This window comes from Rattus norvegicus, chromosome 16, assembly GCF_021556685.1.
Source record: "Rattus norvegicus strain SHRSP/BbbUtx chromosome 16, alternate assembly SHRSP_T2T, whole genome shotgun sequence".
Lineage (NCBI taxonomy): Eukaryota > Metazoa > Chordata > Mammalia > Rodentia > Muridae > Rattus > Rattus norvegicus.
Genome location: NC_141549.1, coordinates 59,236,160 through 59,260,250, shown reverse-complemented (window position 1 = coordinate 59,260,250; position 24,091 = coordinate 59,236,160). Strand labels below are relative to the sequence as shown.

General features: G+C 42.7%; 1 protein-coding gene; it reads right to left on the bottom strand.

Moving 5' to 3' along the window:
- The window catches only part of Erich1 (glutamate-rich 1), a gene marked incomplete at its 5' end in the record, with an annotated part of 52,793,804 nt that overhangs the window by 24,404,113 nt on the left and 28,365,600 nt on the right, over positions 1-24,091 (bottom strand).

Below are 24,091 nucleotides of genomic sequence, written 5' to 3'. Positions count from 1 at the left end.
ACCTGCAATCAGCTATGATCTTTCTATGTAATCTTTCTTGTTTTCTTTTCTTCAAAATATATTGTGACCCTATGTACATCTGTTTACATATATATATATATATATATATATATATATATATATATATATATATATATATATATACATGTACTATTGGTTAGATTATATGCATGTGGGAAAGAATATTCTAAGTCAACTATCCATTTCCTGCAAACTTTTAATTTCATTTTTCTTTAAAGCTGGGTAATATTCATATATTTTTTCATTATTTATTTATCCATTGGCGGACAACTAGGTTGGTTCCAATTTTTTGCTAATCTGAATAAAATCACAATAAATAAGAAAAAATTGTAAGGGAGGGAGCTTTATTTTGGCAGATTCTTGGCAGGGGAGGCATAGCATCTTTGGCCCTGTCTGTGGTAGCAGGGGTTAGCAGTGCGACCTCTCACACACCAGCACACTTAGAAGCAGAAAAAGGATTCTTTTGTATGCATTGATATAACCATATCTGTTAACTATTGACGAGCGTACCTCATGCTGCATTCTGTCAACCTAAAGTAAAACATATACAAGTGGAACATTCAGTCATCTCCTACCCTCAGTCAGGTTCAAGGACACTTTCTGCTCTCTGGGCAGAGGGAACAGTTAAAATGTCTGCAGAGAGGCTCTGCACATGGTTTCTGTAAGATCAGCTTATGACAAACTCGACAGAAAGGCTAGTCATAAGTTCCTCCACCACTTAACATGACTATACCAGATTAGAGGGACAGAAATATTTAGGATCCTGGGAAAGGACTGAGTCGTGTACTCTTGTGACATACATCAACTAATTAGCACGTACATGGTATTTGCTTTTGAGATTGAAAATATTTCTCCATGACTCACCACCAGCCACATTTGGGATATGTTTCTATTTCTTTTTTTTTATTTTTTATTTTATTTTATTTTGGGTTTTTCAAGATAGGGTCTCTTTGTGTAGCCCTGTGTGTCCTGGAACTCACTCTGTAGGACAGGCTGGTCTCAAACTCAGAACTCAGAGATCTGTCTGCCTCTGCCTTCTGAGTACTGGGATCAAAGGTGTGAACCACAACACCCAACTTATATTTTTTAATGGCTTTGAGTCTGTAGACATTTGAGGCCACCTTTGCCCGAGTGTGGACTTTGGTCCAGAGGCAATGATAAGGCCCTCGAGACACAAATGCCTAGGGTCTGAAGAGCATTCACACATGAATTTGTTAAAATTATTTTTAATAAAGAATGGAGCTTGTGCTTAAAATCTTTCTTGCTCTGTTTTACAAGTTTCGCGTACAATTTCACAGTACAGGACTTATTCCTTTCTTTTTAAAATGGATTTTAAGTTCAGGAATGCCGCAGTTAATACAGTGCTTGCCTTGCATGCACAGAGCCCTGGGTTCCGTCACTAGTACCACAAAAACTGTCAAGATGGTGTATGACCATAATCCCAGGAGGATCAGTAGTGAACAGAGGAAGCCCTGAGTAAGTGAAATCCTACATGAATATATATTTTGATATGAGCATAACTGTATATTAGGCCAACTGACCAATGGAAAACTAGCTAAGCTATCACCATATAGACCAGGTAGGTTCAAGAAGAATAGCAAAGCTCTCCTTGGGAGTGCTAGCATTTGTGGTTTTAGACAATTAACCAGTGTGTGCAAAGACTAGCAACTGTGGCTTCTTCCTCCTGACAGTTTACAGCCCGAGAGTGCTCACCTACAAAGACCCCCTCCTACCAAGATTAGTTAACTCCCTGTCGTAGTTAGGGTTTCATTGCTGTGAAGAGATTCCATGATCATGGCAAGTTTTATGAAAGAAAACCCTTAACTGGGGCTGGCTCATACTTTCAGAGAGTCGTGGCAGAAAACATGGCGGCATGAGGCAGACATGGTGCTGGAGAAGCTGAGAGTAGATCAGTTCCTGATCCGAAGGCAGCAGAGGACTAAGCCTCCCTGGGTGTAGCTTGAGCATACTGCAGTTCAAAGCCCGCCTCCCCAGCGATACACTTCCTTCAAGAAGGCCTTACCTACTGCAGTAAGGCTACACCTCCTCAAAGTGCCATTCCCTATGGCCAAGCTCAAATGCATGATCTATAGGGCCCATTCCTATTCAAACCATCGCTCCTCTGTATCCCCGACAACCTGCTCCTGTACCTACAAAGCACTTAGAAGTCACAGGTTTCGGGGCTGGAGAGATGGCTCAGTGGTTAAGAGCACTGACTGCTCTTCCAGAGGACCTGAGTTCAAATCCCAGCAACCACATGGTGGCTCGCAACCATCTGTAATAAGATTGGATGCCCTCTTCTGGTGTGTCTGAAGACAGCTACTGTGTACTAATATACATTAAATAAATAAATAAATCTTTAAAAAAAAAAAAAAGAAGTCACAGGTTTCAGAGGTAGCAGTAACAGAACCCCACCTCATCCCTGCTTTATTGTACATGTGTCCACATGTCTGTCCTTTCTTCATCCCCTCACCACCGCTAGCCAGGGTTCTGGATACACGCCTATTCTGGTCAGAGGTTCAAGGCCGTCCTTAGCTGTGTACATTTGATCCTGAGCAGTTACTTTGGTTTTCCGTGCTAACATTTCTTCATTCATCACAGGGAACGCTTATTACAAAATATAGATCACAGGGTTGTTGAAAACATAGCTAAGCAGAAACACAGCTCACAGAAGGGGTCTGCCATTACACACTTAGTTTGGGTTTTAATTGAGGGCGGCTTACAGTTTCAGAGGTTTAGTCCATTAACATCATAGCGAGAAACATGGCGGCATGCGGGCAGACACAGTGTGGGAGATGGAGCTAAGAGCTCTATGTCTTGACCTACAGACAGCAAGGAGAGACTGTGTGCCTCACCGGGTGTCACTTGAGCATAGCGGGCCTCAAAGCCTGCCCCTGTAATGACACACACCTCCACCAAGGCCACACTCACTCCAACAAGGCCAAGCCTCCGACTCCTCCCTATGTGCAAAACAGTCAAAGTCTATGGGGCCACACTTACTCAAACCACCACACACGCCTTAAGCATCAGAAGTATGGTGCCACTGTGGCAATTCCTGGTACATTTTGCTCCCAGAATGACGTCTTTATGATGCAGTATCCATTTTTCTCTCTCAATTTTAACTCTAGATTTTGTGCTACATTAACATGCTTGATTTGATTATACCTCTATTTATTTGTTGAATGATAAAATTCTCCACAAGGCAGAAAATGAAGACACTCTTACTGATCCTCATTATGTAACTATGAAAACACCTTAGTACGTTAGACAGTCGTTTGAGGAGAAAACCCCAGCAGAATCTACTGCTTTTATATGTACATCTGTGGGTATGCTCACATGCGCACACACATGTATGAAGGTAGAGATGGAAGGAAGAGGTCCAAGGGGAGGGTAGAGAGGGAAACAAGAGAGAATGATGGAAATGTGAGGCATAGAGGCAAAGAGGGTACCATACACAGGATGAAGGGACCAGAAGAGTAGGGAAAGGCTGGGGAGATGGCTCAGGCTGTAAAGTTATTTTGAAGCAAGCATGAGACATTTGAACTTGATGAAAATAAGAGCTAAAGGTGCATCTGGATTTTTAGTATCCACATGTCTTAGTTAGGGTTTGACTGATGTGAACAGACACCATGACCAAGGCAAGTCTTAGAAGGCCAACATTTAACTAGGGCTGGCTTACAGGTTCAGAGGTTCAGTCCATTATCATCAAGGCAGGAGCGTGGCAGCATCCAGGCAGGCATGGTGCAGGAGGAGCTGAGAGTTCTACATCTTCATCTGAAAGCTGATAGCAAAATACTGGCTTCCAAGAAGCTAGGACAAAGCCCCACACCCACAGTAACACACCTACTCCAACAGGGCCACACCCTGTAATAGTGCTATTCCCTGGGTCGAGCTTATATAAACCATCACACCAAATTAGGAGAGAGAGAGAGGGAGAGAGAGAGAGAGAGAGAGAGAAAGAGAAAGACCTAGCACTGGAAAGACAGAAACAAGAGAATCACCGGACCTCATTGGCCAGCCAGTCTAGCCAGTCTGTGAGCTCCAGAATTAGCAAAAGAACCTGACTTTTAAATGGGGGGGGGGGGGGGGTTAAGAGCATTGACTGCTCTTCCAGAGATCCTGAGTTCAAATCCCAGCAACCACACAGTGGCTCACAACCATCTGGTATGAGATGCGATGCCTTCTTCTGGTGTGTGTGAAGATAGCTACGGTGTACTCATACATAAAAGAAATAAATCTTGAAGAAGAAAGAAAAGAATGGAAGAAAGAAAGGAAAAGATGGAGAGCGAAGGACCAAAGAAAGAAAACATCCAATGCCGACTCCCAACTCCCAGCATGCCCATGTGCCCACATACATACATATCCACCACACAAACATAGACACATTCAGAAAGAAATGTTGTAGTAGGGAGGACTGGGGGGAGGGGAGAGCTGGGGACAGACGAATAAGGTATAATAGGAGGGCCAAGCGTGGTGGTGTTTGTTGTTAATCCCATCACTGGGGATAAAATGTAGGAGAATTTCTATGAATCTAAGGCTAGTTGGGTGTACGTTCCAGGCCAGTCAAGGATACAGAGTGAGACCCTGTCTCAATGCCTCTCCCTCCCTGCCCGATAGATAGATAGATAGATAGATAGATAGATAGATAGATAGATAGATAGATAGATAGAAATAGAGATGGGGGTTGATAGATAAATGGAGATAGATAGTGTGTGTGTTCATAAAATGCCACAATGCAATCCTCTTTTTTTATGCTCATTAAAACAGATTAATGTTTAAAAGAGGCAAAGGACTAAGATTGCCACTTTGCACTCCTCTCAGATCATAAGACGATTAAAAGGAAAAGATGAAAGGGACTCTCATCTACTTATTTGCAATTATTTTTGGTTGTTTGATGATCCCTTACTAAAATGTTTGTTCTTAATTAGCTGGGAATTCCACTGAACCACCATGCATGTTCTCCATGATGTCACAAGGTGGTGGTCATTAGCAACTACAGCCCTGACAATACTGGACAGACTGTCCCGGGGTCTGAGCAGCTCAGAAAGCTCTCTGGCTAAAGAGCAGTTCTCATACCAGAAGTGTCACCTATGTGCTCAGGTTCTCCTCTCTCTCTCTCTCTCTCTCTCTCTCTCTCTCTCTCTCTCTCTCTCTCTCTCTCTCTCGTTCTCTGAGGTTCTTTGAGTTCCCTTAATGATCAGGACAGAGCAACTATTTAATTGCTATTTTGAAAATAATATAAAATTTTAAAATCAACCACCCAAATTAAAAAACCTAATGTCAGAAAGAATCAAATGAGAAAATACTCCAATCACTGAGTGCTTTTTACGAGCATTTGCAGAATTCTGCACAAGTTGAAGCCATGAGCAGATGCTGGAGCTCAACTGTTAAGTGTTTGTCTAGTGTGCTGGAAGCACAGGCTAGACCCCAACCCTGAATAAACAGGACATGGAAATCACCTGCAGCTTCAGGACTTTGGACGTGGGAGCAAAGGACCAGAAGTTGAAGATCATTCTCCACTGCACAGTGAGTTTGAGGCTGGCCTAGTATATAGGAGATCTAGTCTCAAAGGAAAACAAATGCAGGCTCGTTTAAACAAATTCTGCCCTGATAATCTTAACACTTTAAGAGGCAGTTAAAGCCGGGCATGGTGGTGAATTCCTTTAATCCAAGCACTGGACAGGCAGACGTAGGCATATCTCTGTGGGTTGAGGCTAGCCTGGTCTACAAATGAGTTGTAGGAAAGCCAGGGCTACACAAAGAAACACTATGGGTCAGGGGCGATCTTATTCTTTTCCATAGCCATAATTCTTGGGAGGTTCTTTTTTTTGCCTAAGTAAAAATTATCATACATGGAGTTGCCACCCATTATGTTATTATTTATTTATTTATTTATTTATCCAACTTATTTATTTGAATCATGGGGTCTCCGAACTAAATGAAACACATCTTCCCAGCAGAACCCTTCAGATGTTTTCAGACAGCTAACATATTTTCCTTAGAGTTTTCTCTGGATATTCTAGCTGAGCTCAATACTTCTTAACTTCTCCAATGAGGATGGTCTTCGATCTATGGTTCCAGAATGAGCTCAGAGCTTATTAATGTGCTTCTAACGTTGGTTTCGAATTGAAGCCCATGCTCTACACAGAGTTGAGTAAGTTCAGAGTATGACTGCCTAATCCTATTCCCGCTTCTAGACAGTACACTTCTGAGTCTACTGAGACCAGATTAGCTTTCTTTGGGCAACTGCATCAGCTTTGACTATTTTTTATAATATTCATTCCAGTTGACTTCTAACTTAATGTCAGAAATTATCTATCCTTGCATTTGACTATGAATATTGCTGGGTTTCCCAATATTTCTTTGTAACAATTAACAGCTCATCTCTTCCTTAAAACCTGTTTGTTGTGTGCTGGCAGGATTTTGCAATGGTTAAAGATGTTTGCTGGGTGATGTTGGATTCAAGGAACCCACATAAAGATAAAAGGAGAAAAACCAACAGCAAAGTTGTCCTTTGACCGCCATCTACGCATGATCATACCCGTGCCTATACGCACACTCATACACACACACACCATAATAATAAATGAAGTGTAAAGGTTTTTGTTGAACACACATAGAATTAATTGACTGTTTTAAAGGTGGCGCCAGCTAACAAATACCACTATACTATACAACACATGAAAATACCGATATCGAAATCCTACGTAGGGGCTGGAGAGATGGTCTCAGTCAGTAAGTGCCTACCATGAAATCATGAGGATCTGAGTTCATATCTCCAGCACCCATGTAACAGCTGAGTGTAGCAGTGTCATCTACAACCCTGACGTGATTAAGGGGAGACAAGTAGCTCCTTGAAGCTCGTTTACAAGTGAATGTAGTTGAGTACATGAGTTCCAGGTTTGCTGAGAGCCATGCTATGATGCCTCGTCTTGGTTGTCGTCTTGACTATACCTGGAATAACTAAAAACCAAGCAGCCGGGCAGAGCTGTGTGAGATATTTGTTTATTAAATTTTTGAGCTGGTGAGACTCCCCCCCCTCCCACCTTAAATCTGAACCATACCTTCTGGCGGCAGCCTACATAAAAGGACACTGAAAAAGGAAACTTTTGCTTTTTGCCTGCTGGCTCTCACTTTCCTGGCAAGTTCACCTGTCCATTCCTGAAGTATTAGAACATACTTCTTCAAGATTCTGTAGACTGAAGCCTGGCAGCTCTATAGGACTTCCCTGGGACTCCAGCACTAGATTGGGACAGTTTAGACATCCAGTCTTGTGGGCTGAACGACTACTGGGTCTTTGGCCTTTCCATCAGAAGACAGCCATGGCTAGACAATTTGGACCCTAGCCTAAGCCTATAAGCCAGTCTCATAGATTTTATATATAATACAGAACTCTAATACAGATTCTGTCTCAAAATATAAGGTTCAAATTAATCAAAGAAGACATCCAATGTTGATCTCTGGCCCCTACCCATCTACACACCCATATGAACACAAACATAAACCCACACACACATACCAAGCCCATAGAGATTAATAAGGGCATTTCCTTCTCTAGCAATTGCTTATATTTAAAGCATCCAGCTGAAGGAGTGAAGTCTAACAACCAGCAGAAGAAGGGATTACTAAACCCAAGAGCTCAGTAAGCATGTTAGCTCCATTCACCTCCAGCCAAACCTTTGGAAATGTTGTGCAAGAGCAGGGATCGGTTACCATGCAAAGTCAGCACCACCACGGCAAGCAGAAAGCTTTAGAAGACGGTGGCCACACACAAGCCTGGTCCAAGGGAAACAGCCAGGGAATTCTGCTGCCCGAGCAGTTACACACCGTCCAATGGCCTGGAACAAGAACCTTATTTAGGGAACAAGCATGCCTTTCAGGAGAGGGTAGTGAGCCTGACCTTAGAAAAGGGGCCTCGACCATTATGCTCCTTGTTTTGTGCTCCTTATTTTATGCTCCTATTTTTGTTGCTTGTGTTCGAGATGCGATGCAGAGACTTCCTTAACTGGTCTTTGGTTTCTCCCGTGTTCTTTGCTAACAGCTACACTGTTGGGTGTGCAAAGGAACGATATCTGGGGACTTTTCTTCACCTGGAGCTTTGCACAATCGATGTTCAATGTCCGGCTCAGCCTTAACATCTATACTTCCAAGGGATAGAAAATGTCACAGTGAGTCCTTCTGACAAAGAGGCCCTGGGTACTAGGTGACACAGAGCACCTGAAATGTGAACATCTTTTCAAGTCAGTATGTGATTTTCTAGGTCATCCGATTATAGCTCCTCTTTCCCCCTCCTCCCCCTCCCTTGCACCTCCTGTTCCTCTTCCTCCTTCTACCTCTTCTTAACGTAGACTGAGTCACAGCACGCTGCTAGACTTGACCTCCTGGTCCTCCCTCCTCCCTCCCTCAATGCTGGAATTGGTGTGTGCACCAGGTTATTCATAGCTCTTTTCCTTCCGGTCAACAATTCTCATTGAGGACTGGGGAGTTAGGGAGAATAAAGAGTCAGGTGTGAGGGCTGGGGATTTAGCTCAGTGGTAGAGCGCTTGTCTAGGAAGCGCAAGGCCCTGGGTTCGGTCCCCAGCTCCGAAAAAAAGAACCAAAAAAAAAAAAAAAAAAAAAAAGAGTCAGGTGTGGCAATGTACACTTGTAATCCTAGTCCTGGAGAGACGGTGTGGGGATGGGAGGGATCGCATCAGAGGGATCAGGAATTCAAGGTCTGCCTGGGCTTTATGAGGTCTTGTCTCAAACAAACAAAAAGAACCAAGTTGATACTGTCTCATTAGAGAACATGTCCACTACTAGATAAGGAATAGCACTCTAACTCTGCTTTGTGAGCACCTGAAATGGAACAGGAAATAATTCACCTCCTAAGGTTAAGTCTCTGACCATGGCTTTCCAGAGAGATAGTGCTTCTAGTGGCTAAGCTTGGCTCCCCAGGCCTCATGGAGAGTAGGGTGACCCAGAGCACCAAGAGGGATGCTTGTGTGGCAGGGGGTGAGGAGGTAGGGGGAGGGGGGAAGGGGGTGTAAAGGACATATGTCAAGGTCAAGGGAGCCCAAGAGCATCTGCCAGCACTACTTGAAATTAGGGTTAAAGGAAGGAGAGGACGCACGGACCTACACACTTGAATTAGATCCATGGGGGAATAATATGGCATCCTTTGCAATGCTAGCTTTGTGAGGATGTGGCTGGCACTAAGACTTCACATTCAAGTCCTGCCCTGGAGGAGTGGGAGGAGCCCCGCAGGAAGAGTACAGATGGCAGCCGGCTCTGCAGACAGTGAACTCAGTGTCTCCCGACTACAGCGACTCCACAGAGCTCACAGCCCGCCCTGTGCAGGGCCTCTTGTTTGGCACCCTCTTTGCCCAACTTAAACACCAGGCTTGCAAAAGTAAGTCTTTGTAAGTCTGTCTTCAGACTGACTCCTGCCTGCCCCTGCTCAAACTTTTTTGGGTCAACTATTTCCTTAAGCCCTCTCCTTGCACTCACGCACTGAGGAAAATTTCTGACATCTCCTCTCTGCTACTTTTAGAAACTTGAAACTTTCACTTGGTTTTTGTTTTGAGACAGAGTCGTGCTCTGTTGCCCATGCTGGCCTCAAACTCAAGACAATCCTCCTGCCTCAACCCCCTGAGTGTTGGGATTGCAAGCATAAAACACTATGCCTGACTGAAAAAAAATTTTTTTCCAGTAAAATATACAAATATTTGTTTGAAAATATTCATATTTTTAAATGTTCTCTGGGTCGCAAAGATTATGGAATACTTGTCACCTTAGTATTGAGGACTCAGTGTTTTTGGCAAGATCTAGGAAAACAGTAACTAGAAATGGCCAAATAGACTATTGTACACTATTGTACACTTTAACAGTTTACAAAACAGCTCCAGCTCTCTCTCTCTCTCTCTCTCTCTCTCTCTCTCTCTCTCTCCCTCTCCCTCTCTCTCTCTCTCTCTCTCTCTCTCTCCCTCTCTCTCTCTCTCTCTCTCTCTCTCTCTTTCATTTCTTAAATGCCAGGCCAGAATCCAACATGGAAAAGTTCTAGGCTCTAAGCAGACCCTTTCGGGAAGTTTTGGATGACGGTGAAGATGGAATAAAGATTGGGTGTTGTCCTAACTTGAGCTTGATGAATATTTTCCTATGAAGACTGGAGTGCTCACTGAGCTCGAAGGATTAGCTGTTTATTAAGTTATGAAACAGTTGGCACACACGCCCTCTTGGCAAGTAGTCTAATCCAGGCTTGCTGACTGAAGGGATGGGTTTGGAACTCACTCTCCAGCTGCCTGAGCATCTTGCCGTGGGTAACTGATACTCAAAAGCTGACGAAGCATTTGGGGTGTACCTGAGAGCTGTCCGCATCGCTCCCTCATACAGACCCAAGGTATTCAGGGGAACATTTCTCACTCTCAGGTTCATCGTTCATCGTTCATCGTTCATCGAGGGTTTCCCTTGAACTGGGGAGGTGGGGGGAGGGGACTACTCAACTTTCCTGATTTAGAAGTATTTACAGAAACAACACCAAGGATCCTTTGGGGTAGGAAGATCTATCTCATGAAAGCAAAGCAATTCAGGCCTAAACTTGGTATTAAGACAAAAACAAAACCCCTAGCCTTGAGAATGGACCTCACCACCCCTCCTTGAGTTCTTCCTTCCTTCAGTCATTCACTTCTGCCCCGTGACTCATACACAAAGAACAGAGATGCCTTTTGAACCTCAGTTTCAAAAGAGCCATGTTTTGAAAAGTTCTTAATCATACCCACCAAATTCCTTTCTTCTTGTGAGTTTTCCAAATTACCTTTTTTGCCCGGTTCTACTGGTCTCTGAGTCAACAAGGAACTCTTGTTAATAATTCATTGTAATTTGGCATTGTTTGACTCTGCACCACTGTTGCCTACATAAAAGCCTTTTTGCTTTGGACAAAGGGGATGTTAAAAAAAAAAAAAGAGGTTGTTTTGTTTTGTTTTGCCGGCTCTGTATGAGTGAAAACATAAGCATTTCAAACCACAAGCATTAGAATAGGGCAAAAGTCGAAGGGGAATCAATATTGTCCACCAGTGAACCACTTAATAGTGTTTCAAATATAACTTGCTTATAACTAGAACAATAAGAGCCATTTTAAATCTCTTTTTTAAAAAATGATAATAAAAAAAAAAGGCTGGTATTCTCTATTAAACACTCTTCTCCGAGGTATTTGTGGTCCCTAAGAATCTCAATTACTAGATCACCAGGAAGGGACAGGGGAAACTTTGTAACTAGCTCACCATCTAAGATTTCACTTTACACTTCAAGAGCTCTGTGTTCAAATATCTCTCAGCTAAAAGGAGACACTGTAGGTACAATGAAGGAGCAAGTAGGAGAGTTGAAACAGTTGCCATACCTTAGCCAGCTCGAAGAGCTCCAAAATCACCTGGTATCCCAAAGCATTAGGACATGTGTGGCAAGTCCCGTGGCCTTACTCCTCTGGGGAAGGAGTCACAGCCACAACACAGCAGTACACTAGTCCCAACAAAGGGCATCTGTTTAGCATGCTGAAGAAAAAGAAACGAAATCACCCCTAAATCCCAACAGTCTGTGAAAGGCTGTCATCTTCCAATGAAATTAAAAAAAAAAAAATGATCCACGCCTGGTCCAGGTCCAGTCACTGTGAGACCTCGGAGGAATCTCTTTTGAAGTTTTTCGTATCTGTAAAACCTGGATAATAATACGACCCATCCCAGGTGGCTGGAAATGTGTGAATTAATTAGTTCAAGCTGGAAAGGTCTTTGATAATGCTAAGTGTTGAAGATTATTGTTATAGGCCCAGGTGGAAGCAATGTTATAGAGCACATCTATAATTAGAAAGACCTAGAAACTTCGACTGGTGCCAAAACCCTCCGAGTTAAGTTTTGGAGGGTGATACTCTGTGTCATTTTTCTCCCTGGGACTCAGTCAGCTTTTTGTTATGACTGAATACATAATTCCCTCTTTTATCTCCCTTGAAAGGTTGAAGCTTGTCTTGGACTTGCCTTTGGTGGAGTGTAGTTTTTACTGGGTGGATGTACTTTTCAAGCCAGGGTTTAAAATGAAGAGCTGGCCTGCATCAAAACACAGAGTCCATACAGCCTTAGGTTTGCAATGATGGTTCACTGATATGAGTCAAGAGAGTAAGAGAAGTCCCATGCTCAGATGCCTGATATCTCAAAAATGCAGCTACGTTCTTGATGTATAAGATAGAATACATAATGGCTTCTTTCAGAGATAAATGCTTTGTGCTTTCCCTCAAACAAAACACAAAAGGTCATGTGAAACCAAAGCACATAAAAGAGATAAAAACAGAGCTGTGATGACTGTGAGGGACAGGGAGGTTTTCTCATCTCTGTACAGACCCTGATGCATGTGGCCTTATCCCAAGGCTCCTTGACCACTGTACCAGATAATCTCTAAAGCTCATTTCATCATCAAACCCTCTAGTATTCTAGATGTCAGTGACATTGAAGACTTAGGCTGCAGGGCTCTTGTCAATATCAGTTACCCAGACAAGGTTTCATCTTATATGCTCTCTTTCAACCCCTGTCTTCTGACATTTCAAATCATGTCAAGGGCCACCCAGCCCATCCACTCACTATAACCCGAGTCCCCACCTTCTCCGTGGCGGTTACCATCGTCACAGCAGTATTTCCCAAGTGTCTACAGTGTGCAGGCTCGGAGTGTGCCATTGAGCCTCACAATGCTATCACAGATAAAACAAATCTCATGTTTTCAAATGAAAACCACTAGGCAGAGACATATAAAGAAACTGTGTATACTTCCCTCCGCCCCACGTATCACAGATGGCAAACCCAAACATTCTGACTACAATCTCGGCCAGCAAATAAACCTGCCATTGTGTGCTGTATTTCTTGGAATAGCTTATTTCTTTACTCGCCTCCTCATATAGATTTGTCAGTTCTTCAAGGACAGGAGTTGTCAGTAGGCGTTTGATGGCTGGCATGTGAGCAAACAGCAGCATATTCCCAAAAGGGTGAAACAACGCCCCACGTGTTTATTCAGAAGAGCAAGATAGGGGTTGGGGATTTAGCTCAGTGGTAGAGTGCTTGCCTAGCAAGCGCAAGGCCCTGGGTTCGGTCCCCAGCTCCGAAAAAAAAGAAAAAAAAAAAAAGAGCAAGATATTAGAATGAAGGTCAAACAGAGTTTAATGTGGTGTAAACGTACCATAATCGCCAATGGAAAGCACTAACCTTTAGCTTTCAGGATGAAGTTACCCCAGTGGTCAAAGTGAAATTTCAGCGATAAAAGGGAACGCAGTGATCCGGCTTCACTAAGTTACCTTGGGAAACAATTCAAAAGCAAACTGACCAAACAAAACCTTTGTGTGCAGATGTCACAACACCGTGTACAGCAACGGACTGGAAACAGCCTAAATATTCTGAAAATAGGTTGGTTAAAAACTATGGGACTTTGAAATGTAAATACATAAAATATCCAATAAAAAATTTAAAAAGAAAAAAAAAACTATGGGACTAAAACTAGTTGGTGTTTGTACTGCTTTCGAAACTCTGCGTGGGGAAACATTTTAACAACAGGAGGATGTACTTAGAATACAAGATTAACCAAAGGAAAAAACCACAGTTCTCATCTACCGTGATTTCTAAGCCATTGGTAACAAAGCAGGAGAAAAACGAAGCCAAGGAATTATGGTTAATGAATGGTATTGGGGGGGGGGGCGGTGCATGCTCCTTCCCACTCTCTCTCCTCCATCATTGTCATCTGATGCTGGAGATCAAAGCAGGGTCTTGCAAGCACTGAGCCCAACCTCCAATCTTCTTTTTCCCTATTTCCCTTGAACAACTCTGCATTAAATTATTTTACTACTGAATTATTTTCTTATCAAATAAAAAGATAAACAATTTTACGGGAATGTCTTTCAGCTTTATTTTTTATGAGCTTACAAAGAAGAAAATGTGATTATAGCATTTTTCAAGCAAACTTGCTTTTGTTGTTTCTCTCCCCAGCCCCATAAAAACAATTGAAGGAAAGAAAACGTTATTTAAGGACAGCCATCTAAAGCCATAAAGCAGCTAGATTAAGTATTAAGCTGAGGAAACTCCAAAAATGAAGCCTCTGGGAGAGCAAACTTGCTTCTTTCGACATTGATTGTTCGTACATACGTGTGCTGGGCCACACATAAAACCTTTCTTATAGCTGGGTGGGGGTGGCATATGCCTTTAATCCCAATGAGGCAGAGGCAGAGGCAGAGGCAGAGGCAGAGGCAGAGGCAGAGGCAGAGGCAGAGGCAGAGGCAGAGGCAGAGGCAGAGGCAGAGGCAGAGGCAGAGGCAGAGGCAGAGGCAGAGGCAGAGGCAGAGGCAGAGGCAGAGGCAGAGGAGGCAGAGGCAGAGGCAGAGGCAGAGGCAGAGGAGGCAGAGGCAGAGGCAGAGGCAGAGGCAGAGGCAGAGGCAGAGGCAGAGGCAGAGGCAGAGGCAGAGGCAGAGGCAGAGGCAGAGGCAGAGGCAGAGGCAGAGGCAGAGGCAGAGGCAGAGGCAGAGGCAGAGGCAGAGGCAGAGGCAGAGGCAGAGGCAGAGGCAGAGGCAGAGGAGGCAGAGGCAGAGGAGGCAGAGGCAGAGGAGGCAGAGGCAGAGGAGGCAGAGGCAGAGGAGGCAGAGGCAGAGGAGGCAGAGGCAGAGGCAGAGGCAGAGGCAGAGGCAGAGGCAGAGGCAGAGGCAGAGGCAGGAGGATTTCTGAGTTCAAAGCCAGCCTTGTCTACAGAACAAGTTTTAGGACATCCAGGGTTACACAGAGAAACCCTGGCTTGGGAAACCAAGCCAAACCAAACCCTCCTTTCATGTGCTAGAAGTTGGGGCAATGTATACATTCAAACAAAAGTATACGTAATATCTATGTGGCCCTTGCTTTGCCCTACAGCGATTTGTCCTCATATTAAAGATAGTGAGTTCAGATGGTGAGATAAATATGTGAGCTCATGACCACATCAATACATGTCTTATGGTTTCGTGTTTGTCATTTACGTTAGACTGGACATAACTTACCCACACATTTTTACTGCATCTTACCCAATTCTCACAAGGTTTTGAAACTGCCTCACTGTCCATACATGACACATGAGAAAATAATGATTCTGGGGCTGGAGAAATGGCTCAGTGTTTTTAAGACGTTGCTGTTCCTCTAAAGGATATGAGTTCAGATTCGCACTCCTACATCACATGCTCCACAACTGCCCATAACTCCAAGGGTTCAAGGCCTGCTTCTAGACTGCATAGACCTATACAAAGTTGGTATACACACATGGAGTAACACACACACACATGATTACAAATAAAAGCACACATTCAAAATGAATAAGAGTGAACTAGGGTTCAGAGATGTGATCCTTCCCAGTTCAATTCATTTGGGGGTGGGAGGGACTCTGAGTTCTGGTCTTCCTCAGGTAGGAACTAGACCATTTATCTTATTTAAAAAACAAAAACACGGCTGGAGAGATGGCTCAGCGGTTAAGAGCACTGACTGCTCTCCCAGAGGTCCTGAGTTCAATTCCCAGCAACCACATGGTGGCTCACAACCATCTGTAATGGGATCTGATGCCCTCTTCTGGTGTGTCTGAAGACAGCTACTGTGTACTTATATATAATAAATAAATCTTTAAAAATAAAAAATATTAAAACAAAATAAAAAAATAAAAACCCGACAAAAAATATAACATTTAAAAATGTTAAAGAATACCAATCCTGGTGGCTCATGACTGTCACCTTAGCACTGACGAGGTGGAGGCAGGAAGGCAGAACAAGATCCCATCTTTAAACAAACAGGCAAGCAAGTAAACAAATGAAAATAATAAAGACCCCAAATAATAATAAAAACTATTCTAGACTCTCTGATTTATAATGATCCTATGGCTTAGTAACTAGAAACAAACAAACAAACAAATGATGACTTCCCTGAACAGTAACATCAGGCATAACTCTGTCTTATAGTGCCCTGCACATGATAAGGCTCTTTCAAATGTGTTTAAATGTGCAATAGAAATAAACAAGTACAGACAAGGCATGTACAGATAGAAAGCTGCGATTTCACTTCACAAAGCCGTTAGTATGTCTTGAAGCCAAGCCAGAGGGCAGGGAAAGAGAGAGGTTTAGGGGGATGGCGGTGGGGGTGGGGATGTTTCTTTCCAGTGAATCCTAGAACTGTTGCTCTTTGAAGACTATGTCCATTAACATACATGAGGCGGTGGGTTCAATCCCAGAGCCACAGAAAACAAGCATAAATAACTACATATAAGAACTGTGGGGCAGGGGTTGGGGATTTAGCTCAGTGGTAGAGCTCTTGCCTAGGAAGCGCAAGGCCCTGGGTTCGGTCCCCAGCTCCGAAAAAAAAGAACCAAAAAAAAAAAAAAAAAAAGAACTGTGGGGCAGTTATTTATAAATAAATAAATAAGAACCTGATGCACCAAGCTTATGATTGGGATCCTAAACAAGAAGACCATGGGCTTCAGACCAGCCTCAGCTGTATAGAAAGAGACTTTTTCAAAAAAAAAAATAAATAAAAATAAAAAATAAATCACTAAAATAAGTACATTTTTTAAGAATAAATCTCTTTTGAGATGCATGTAAGCTGAAAAGAGATTGAAGCATTTTTTTTCTTCTAAAGCTGGCTAACTTAGCATGTTATTGTGGGCTGAAGTTGCCTTGGAAAGCACCTACCTCTGAAGATTCAGCTAACCGACTAACACTTCACGAGAGTGAAGAGATAGACTGCTGATGATCAAGAGCCAAATCATCTTAGACCCTCCTAACAGCCATTGGCCACCAAGCTCTGTAGTCAGAAAGCATCTAGACCCTATATCAGCGATCTGTTGGCTTCCCAGGTACCTGCCTACCTGATGTGGGGAGATGCATTGATTACTGACTGTTTTGTTGTTGCTGTTGCTGTTGCTGTCGTTGTTATAGCTGTGACTACAAGAGAACAGGAATCTGTGTTCCCAGGCCACTGTTACTCACATGTGGCTTAGAACCAACTATTGCTCATTCACTTTGACACAAGAGCCCCGATTTACATTGACACAATAGGTTCACGACAGCCTCAGGACTGAGATTCTCAAAGTCAAATGTAAGTACATATAAAACTTCCTGCTGGGCTGGAGAGATGGCTCAGTGGTTAAGAGCACTGCCTGCTCTTCCGGAGGTCCTGAGTTCAAATCCCAGCAACCATATGGTGGCTCACAACCATCTGTAATGAGATCTGATACCCTCTTCTGGTGTGTCTGAAGACAGTCACAGTGTACTTATATATAATAAGTAAACCTTTAAAAAAAATTTCCTGCTGTTCCCACTGTGTCTGTGGTAGACCTCAGATAATGGCTACATCACCCCACCTGCCTGCCTTCTTCCCCACTTCTTCCTCCCTCCTCTTTTCCTATCTTCTCCTTTTCTTTTTTTGAAGCTATATCTCATTATGTAACCTAGACTAATCTTGAACTTCAAGCCTTATGTCTGAGTTCTGGAACTATAGGCCTATGCCTCTGCCGTCACTAACAGTATAGTTTAATAGGGGGTTAGATTAGATTTCCTTTTTCAAATGAGCCAATCTCTGTACGATTGCAAGGACTATAATGCCAATTAAAGGGAAGATGAGGCAGGGGGATTGTCGTCCAGAAGGCTGACTGGGCTACATACCACAATGGAGGCTAGCCTGGACCAGATCACGAAAAACAAAACATAACAAACACAAGCCAAACTGCTAAACATGCATACACACACTTCATTACATAGTGTCCTCCAAACTAGTTGATATTTCCTTATGACTGGCCATCTCCTTTTTCTTATTTTGCTAGTAGGAAAATATAAATAGACACAGCATGCATGTGATTAAGAAAAGAAAAGTGTGCCTTCACACAGTGCCAAGAGAAGTTTGTCCTTCCACCCATCTCCATGCCCAGTTACCTGAGGGAGCCATAGTCTTGGATATGTACACACTTTTCCACATATAGACCCATGCATTGCTCCTTTTAAAAACATAAACCAGGGCCTTGCCTATATTCTTTAGCCCTGATAAGAAATGCTAAAAATCACTGGGTAGTGGAAACTCACACCTAATCTCAGCACTTGGGAGGCAGAGGCAAGTGGATCTCTGAGTTCAAGGCCAGCCTGGTCTAGAGAGTGAGTTCCAGGACAGCCAGGATTACATGGAGAAACCTTGTGTCAAAAAAAAAAAGTATATATGTTTATTTATACGTATGCATATGTATGTATACTACATATATATGTATGTGTGCATGTACTTGTGCATTTGTGTGTATATGAAGACACTAAGCTCTGAATTCAATTGAGAGACCCTGTATAAATGAATATAGTATAAAACAATCAAGAAATACCCACAATGTCAACTCTAACCCACACATACGCACATGTACACTTGTACAAACTTGAGCTCACACAAACACACACACATCATACAAACATACACAAGAAGTGATACCATCTAGTAAATTACTCTCTTATGGTAACATTGAACTATTCTACTTCTTTTTCCTAACTTTCATTTTGTTTGAAGACAAGAGTGTCCCTGCCATCCAGACTAGCTTCCGACTCTTCCCCTCAGGCTTCGGACTCCTCAGGGTTGAAATAAGAAGCTTGGCTCACTGCACACACCCAGCTGAGGAGTTAGCGTGTGGGTCTTCCTAGGATGCAGGCTTTGGATCGCAGCAGCCCAGCGTCTTTTCTGTGCGTGTTCCCAGATGACATATCTGTCCTGTGTACTCTGGCTCCCTCCCACTCTGCTGAAGTGGACTTCACACAAATAGCCTTCTCACTAAGTCTGTTTCCCCAGCACTCTTTCTCTTAGTCTTTTCAGACATCTTAATCCTTTTGCTCATCCCTTCTGCACTGAAGGCTATTCTATGGAGATTTATGTAATACTCTGTTAGTCTGCCCCTTTTCTTCTCCTCGGAATTATCCCTCTTTTTTCGCTTAAAAGTGTTCCCTTTTTTGATCTCCTAATTGGATGAATCCTTCCTGCTACTACTTGAGCAAGTTATAGGCTATGCTGTTCAAATTTGGCCAAACCTCAGGTCTTTATGACTTATTAAAGCATATCCTATGGAACATTTTTTATGCTCTAAGTTAAAGAAGTAAATATTTAGAATGATTCACCATCACCCCTAGTGACCTACTAGGAAAAGAAAATGTTTTCCATTCCTGTGGCCTTGTGTTCTTCAGGCCTAAAAAGTTTTAGGAGTCATTTTGCCAGTGGGCCTAGCAAATATCCCATTGAGTTCGAAGGTAAGACCCCCTCCCAGCTCTATGAAGCTCCCGATACTCTTGAGTTAACTGGCTGGACACGGAGTGACTATGTGAGGAGGTGTGATTGATCCAGTTTATCAGGAGGGCATTGGATTGTTTCTCTACAACAAAGGTAAAGAAGAGGGGGTCTAGAATGTGGAGCACCTTTAGGGCATCTCATGGTGTCCTCGTGTCTTCAGGAAACAACAAGCCAAATCTAGGCAGGAAGAGAAATAACCAAGACCCTCCAACCCCTCCTGGGAAAGACTGAAGTGCTGCCGAGGGTGGAGGAAGTAAAAGAAAATGGGGAGTAGGAGGAAGGTAGCTCGCTACACCAGCTAAGGCCACATAACTAGTTGCAGCAGTGAGGATTATAATTAACATGAGGGGTTTTGTTCTGTTAGGAATATGCTCATGAATGCATCCATGGCTTTATTTTAATGTACCCTCGATTGACATAATATTAGAAGTCAATTGTGTTATCTTTATTGTCATATTCAAGGTATGGGGTGTTGGAAGATGAAACATTCTAAGGATGTTGCTCCACAAGCTCATTGCAGTCTGGAAGACTGCATTCCAAGTTTACGACTCTGGTCATTGGAGCTGCAAGATTTGGAATTTTCTTTGTTGGATTGGATTTTGACTTGTAGTTATTGTTTATTGCTAAGGTCTTGGCTTGTGTCTTTTTTTTTTTTTTTCTCATTCAAAATAGGAATGTCTACTTGGTTCTCTTCCTCTAGAGCATCCTGATCAACTCAAATTGTGGTACTAGGAACATGGGGTACAGTTGTAGTTTACCTGACCATGGTCTTTACTTCGAGATGGAATGAACATAGTGTGAGAAATGGGTTGTTCGTTTTGTTCGTTTGTTTGTTTGTTTGTTTGTTTGTTCGTTTGTTTGTTTCTATCAAAGGTAGTTAGCCCTAAGGGCCCATATTTGCTGAATCTCACCCTATTTCTTTTGCTTGGATTAGCCAATCACATCACATTGAGAAGTTGAGCTCCCACCAATAGGATGAGACCCTATCACTGCCTATATCAGGGATAAAAGCCAGAAGCCATTCTGGCAAGCGTGTTTACTAGCGAGCGTAGTTTGGGTTCTGGTATACCCCTTTTAACAAAAATCATCTTGCCAAATTATTTTTGGTAATATAATGTATTCCTTTGCTCCACACCTAGGCTATTCTCAGCAATATGGCTCAAGTCTGTCAGTAAGACATAAATTGAATGTGTTGACCCTTTATGATTATCTTTAACAGTCAAAGGCAGAACCACAGTGGACAAACTGGGCTTTGAAGAGGGGTAGATCCATTGCAGAGATGTTAGTCTCTGGCCTACAGTCCTATGAACTCAGCCTAGCAAACAACTACCACCTGTGGTCTTGTTCAGGAAGAAGAAAAGATTCCTATCTGCTTGAACATCTATAAACCAGGTGACTTGTCCTGAAGCCGAAGTGCTCTGAGCTAGAACTTAGAATTACATTAGCATCTTTAAGGATACAAGACTCTCGTTGAGTTTTCTTACAGCTCCTAAACTTGTTCTAGTGGCTTTTTCTACTAGACATGACATCCCCAAGAAACTACGATTCCCCTATACCCTTTCTTCTCAGAACTTCATTCCTAGACCATCTACAGCTTCTGGAAGCTTGTCAGAAAAAAAAAAAATCAGAATTTCCGAGGTAGAATTTCTCTTATGCCCTCTAGGTGGGAACCCAGGCATAGGCTAGAAAACCAGTCTTAAACTCCTCCCTGAATCAGCATTTACATGTGTACGAGAGTCCTGGTGACTTGAATGACATTGAGGGTAAAGAAGTGACACCTTGTGAAGCACTGTTTAGAGCAGTGGTCTCAACCTGTGGGTTGCAACCCCTTTGGGAGGGGTTATATGCATATCAGATATTTACATTATGATTTATAACAGTAACAAAATTACAGTTATGAAGTAGAAAGGATGCAATTTTATGGTTGGGGGTTGCAGGGATTCACCACGACAGTATTCAAGGTTCTCTGCATCAGGCAGGTTGCGAACCACTAGTTTAGAGGATAACGTGTCATGGCATGGACTTCTTTTTTTTTTTTTTTTTAAATATTTTATTTATTTATTTTTCTTTTTTTTTTTTCTTTTTTTCGGAGCTGGGGACCGAACCCAGGGCCTTGCGCTTGCTAGGCAAGCGCTCTTCCGCTGAGCTAAATCCCCAACATTTTTTTATTTATTATATGAGTACACTGTAGCTGTCTTCAGACACACCAGAAGAGGGCATCAGATCTCATTACAGATGGCTGTGAGCCACCATGTGGTTGCTGGGATTTGAGCTCAGGATCTCTGGAAGAGCAGTCTGTGCTCTTAACCACTGAGCCATCTCTCCAGCCCATGGACTTCTTTCAAAAGGATCAGGCATTGTTCTTCAATGCCTCCTTCACTGTTACCATCACCGCCTCCTACTGACTGCTGACACCGTGATTCGTGTCATGCTCTTTCCCCTGTACAGACTATGAACAACCCAGTGAGGCACTTGTTTTATTGCTGAAACAAACAAGGCTTGGAGAAGTTAGTACCCTTCCAAGGTCACTCTGCTGTAGAGAGGGAGCTGTAAACCAGCTATAACATGTGGGATTAAGGATCGGTAAACTATATTATCTTTATAGTCTTCATCTTTTATGCATATCCTTGTTTTATGTGTCTTGCCTTAGAGTTCCTTCAGCCTACTATGACTTTCCCAAATATACTAGATTGGGCCTTAGCTCAAAACTTCTAAGTCTCTTTGATTGCCAACCCACCAACCACGCAGTCGGGTCAGGAGTCTGCTTCACATCATGCACCCATCAAAGCACACGTCTCTCCTGTCTACTTATCAGCTTTTGAAATATTTACTTTTGAACTGGGTGGTAGTGGCATACATTTTTTAATCCCAGTACTAGGGAGGCAGAGTCAGGTGAATCTCTGTGAGTTCAGGTCTGGTCTACACAGAGAGTTCCAGGACAGCCAAGGCTACACAAAGAAACCCTGTCTCTAAAATTCCCTGCCCCTCAAAAAAAAAAGAAAGAAAGAAAGAAAGAAAGAAAAGAAAAAAAGAAGAAAGGGAGGAAGGAAGCAGGAGAGAGAGAGGTATTTATTTTCTTTTTTAGATCTGAGACCAACTTTAGGAATATTTACACTGTTAACTTTTAAGACCTTCATAAGTATAGAGTCAATATTTTATGTTCACCTATCAGTTGGTACAATTTATACCAGGCTTAATACATAGCACTTTTGCAAGGACATCATGTATACAAATATTCGCAGTCGATAACTTGGAAACTGTGAAGTTCTCAACTACTCCTTCAGATTCCTTAGATCGAAGTATGTCTAACAAGGACTGTCAGCGGACCAGCTGCCCCCTCTTCCAAAAAAAAAAAAATCATCATTTCTTCTGCGAATTTACTGTGGGTCTTGATGCAGAACACTCACTGTCAAGTACTCCCTTCATACGATGAGTTTTTCTATGATTTTTCTTATAACTAGCCTTTCTCCTTAGCCAAAGGCCAGCACGAAGGCGAAGGGACAGATGGGTGACCTATTTCACCATATTTATCTTGTCTTTTCATGTCAGGTTGTATATAACAGTTCTGACTGACAGGATGCTGGGATCCAAGGGGGCCACCGTATGACAGACTATTGCAATGTGTCCGCAGGTTGGGTTTTGGACAGAAGTGGCAAGTCTGGGAGCAGAGGAAACCACTGCTGTCTAAATATATCTCAAATGAAAGGTGCACGTTACAGAGTGAAGATGGGCATTTTTGTCACAGTTCTAATAGGCTGAAGGTGTCAAATTACTCAGATGAAGTGAGATTATAAAAGTGGTTCTCAGGTTGGGGATTTAGCTCAGTGGTAGAGCGCTTGCCTAGGAAGCGCAAGGCCCTGGGTTCAGTCCCCAGCTCCGAAAAAAAGAACCAAAAAAAAAAAATAATAATAATAATAATAAAAGTGGTTCTCTTGGTGCCAGCAGGAGGTTGCCATCTTGCTGCCCCGCCTGAAATAGACTCTATGGTTAAAAAAAAATACTTACAATTTTGTGTCTATGCAATTGTTGTGTGTCTTCTTCCCTTAATTTAGCTGTGTGGTCTCAAGCTGTATCTTCTGGGTCATGCAAATAGCTTCTGGGAGATCTTTCTTTTATCCTTACTTAAAAAACACCAATCCAGAGTCATTCGAGAAGAGCCATTCATTGCCACAGGATAGTGGCAAATCATTTTACCTAGTAGCAAACAACTTGGTACTTTGAGGTTTTGGTTTTTTACTAACCTTATAACCAAAACTCAGATTCAGAAATTCTCAGCTCAGTTCAACAGCAATAGCAGCAACCCTTCCCCCCCCCCCCCCCTGGGGTCGACCTATGAAGTCAGATGAGGCCTCTGGCTACTTCTCCATTGTCAACTAACATCATGTGTAAAGTGAGGCCTATGAAGAAAGGCGTGTGGGGCTGGGGATTTAGCTCAGTGGTAGAGCGCTTACCTAGGAAGCGCAAGGCCCTGGGTTCGGTCCCCAGCTCCGAAAAAAAAAAAGAACCAAAAAAAAAAAAAAAAAAGAAAAAAAAGAAAGGCGTGAACTACAGAAACATCCTGAAGATGTGAGGAGTGTTTATACCATAGAAGAGCCTGGAATGCGCTTAACAGTTTAACTCTGTAGCCAGAGACTTTAATCCAAAGCCCAACTTGTAATATGTATGTAGCTGATTTGGGTAAAATATCATAACTTGCCATAATTTGTTTCACGCTCTGGCAGTCGTATTGTATATGATTTATTGATTTATTTTTCCAAACAAGA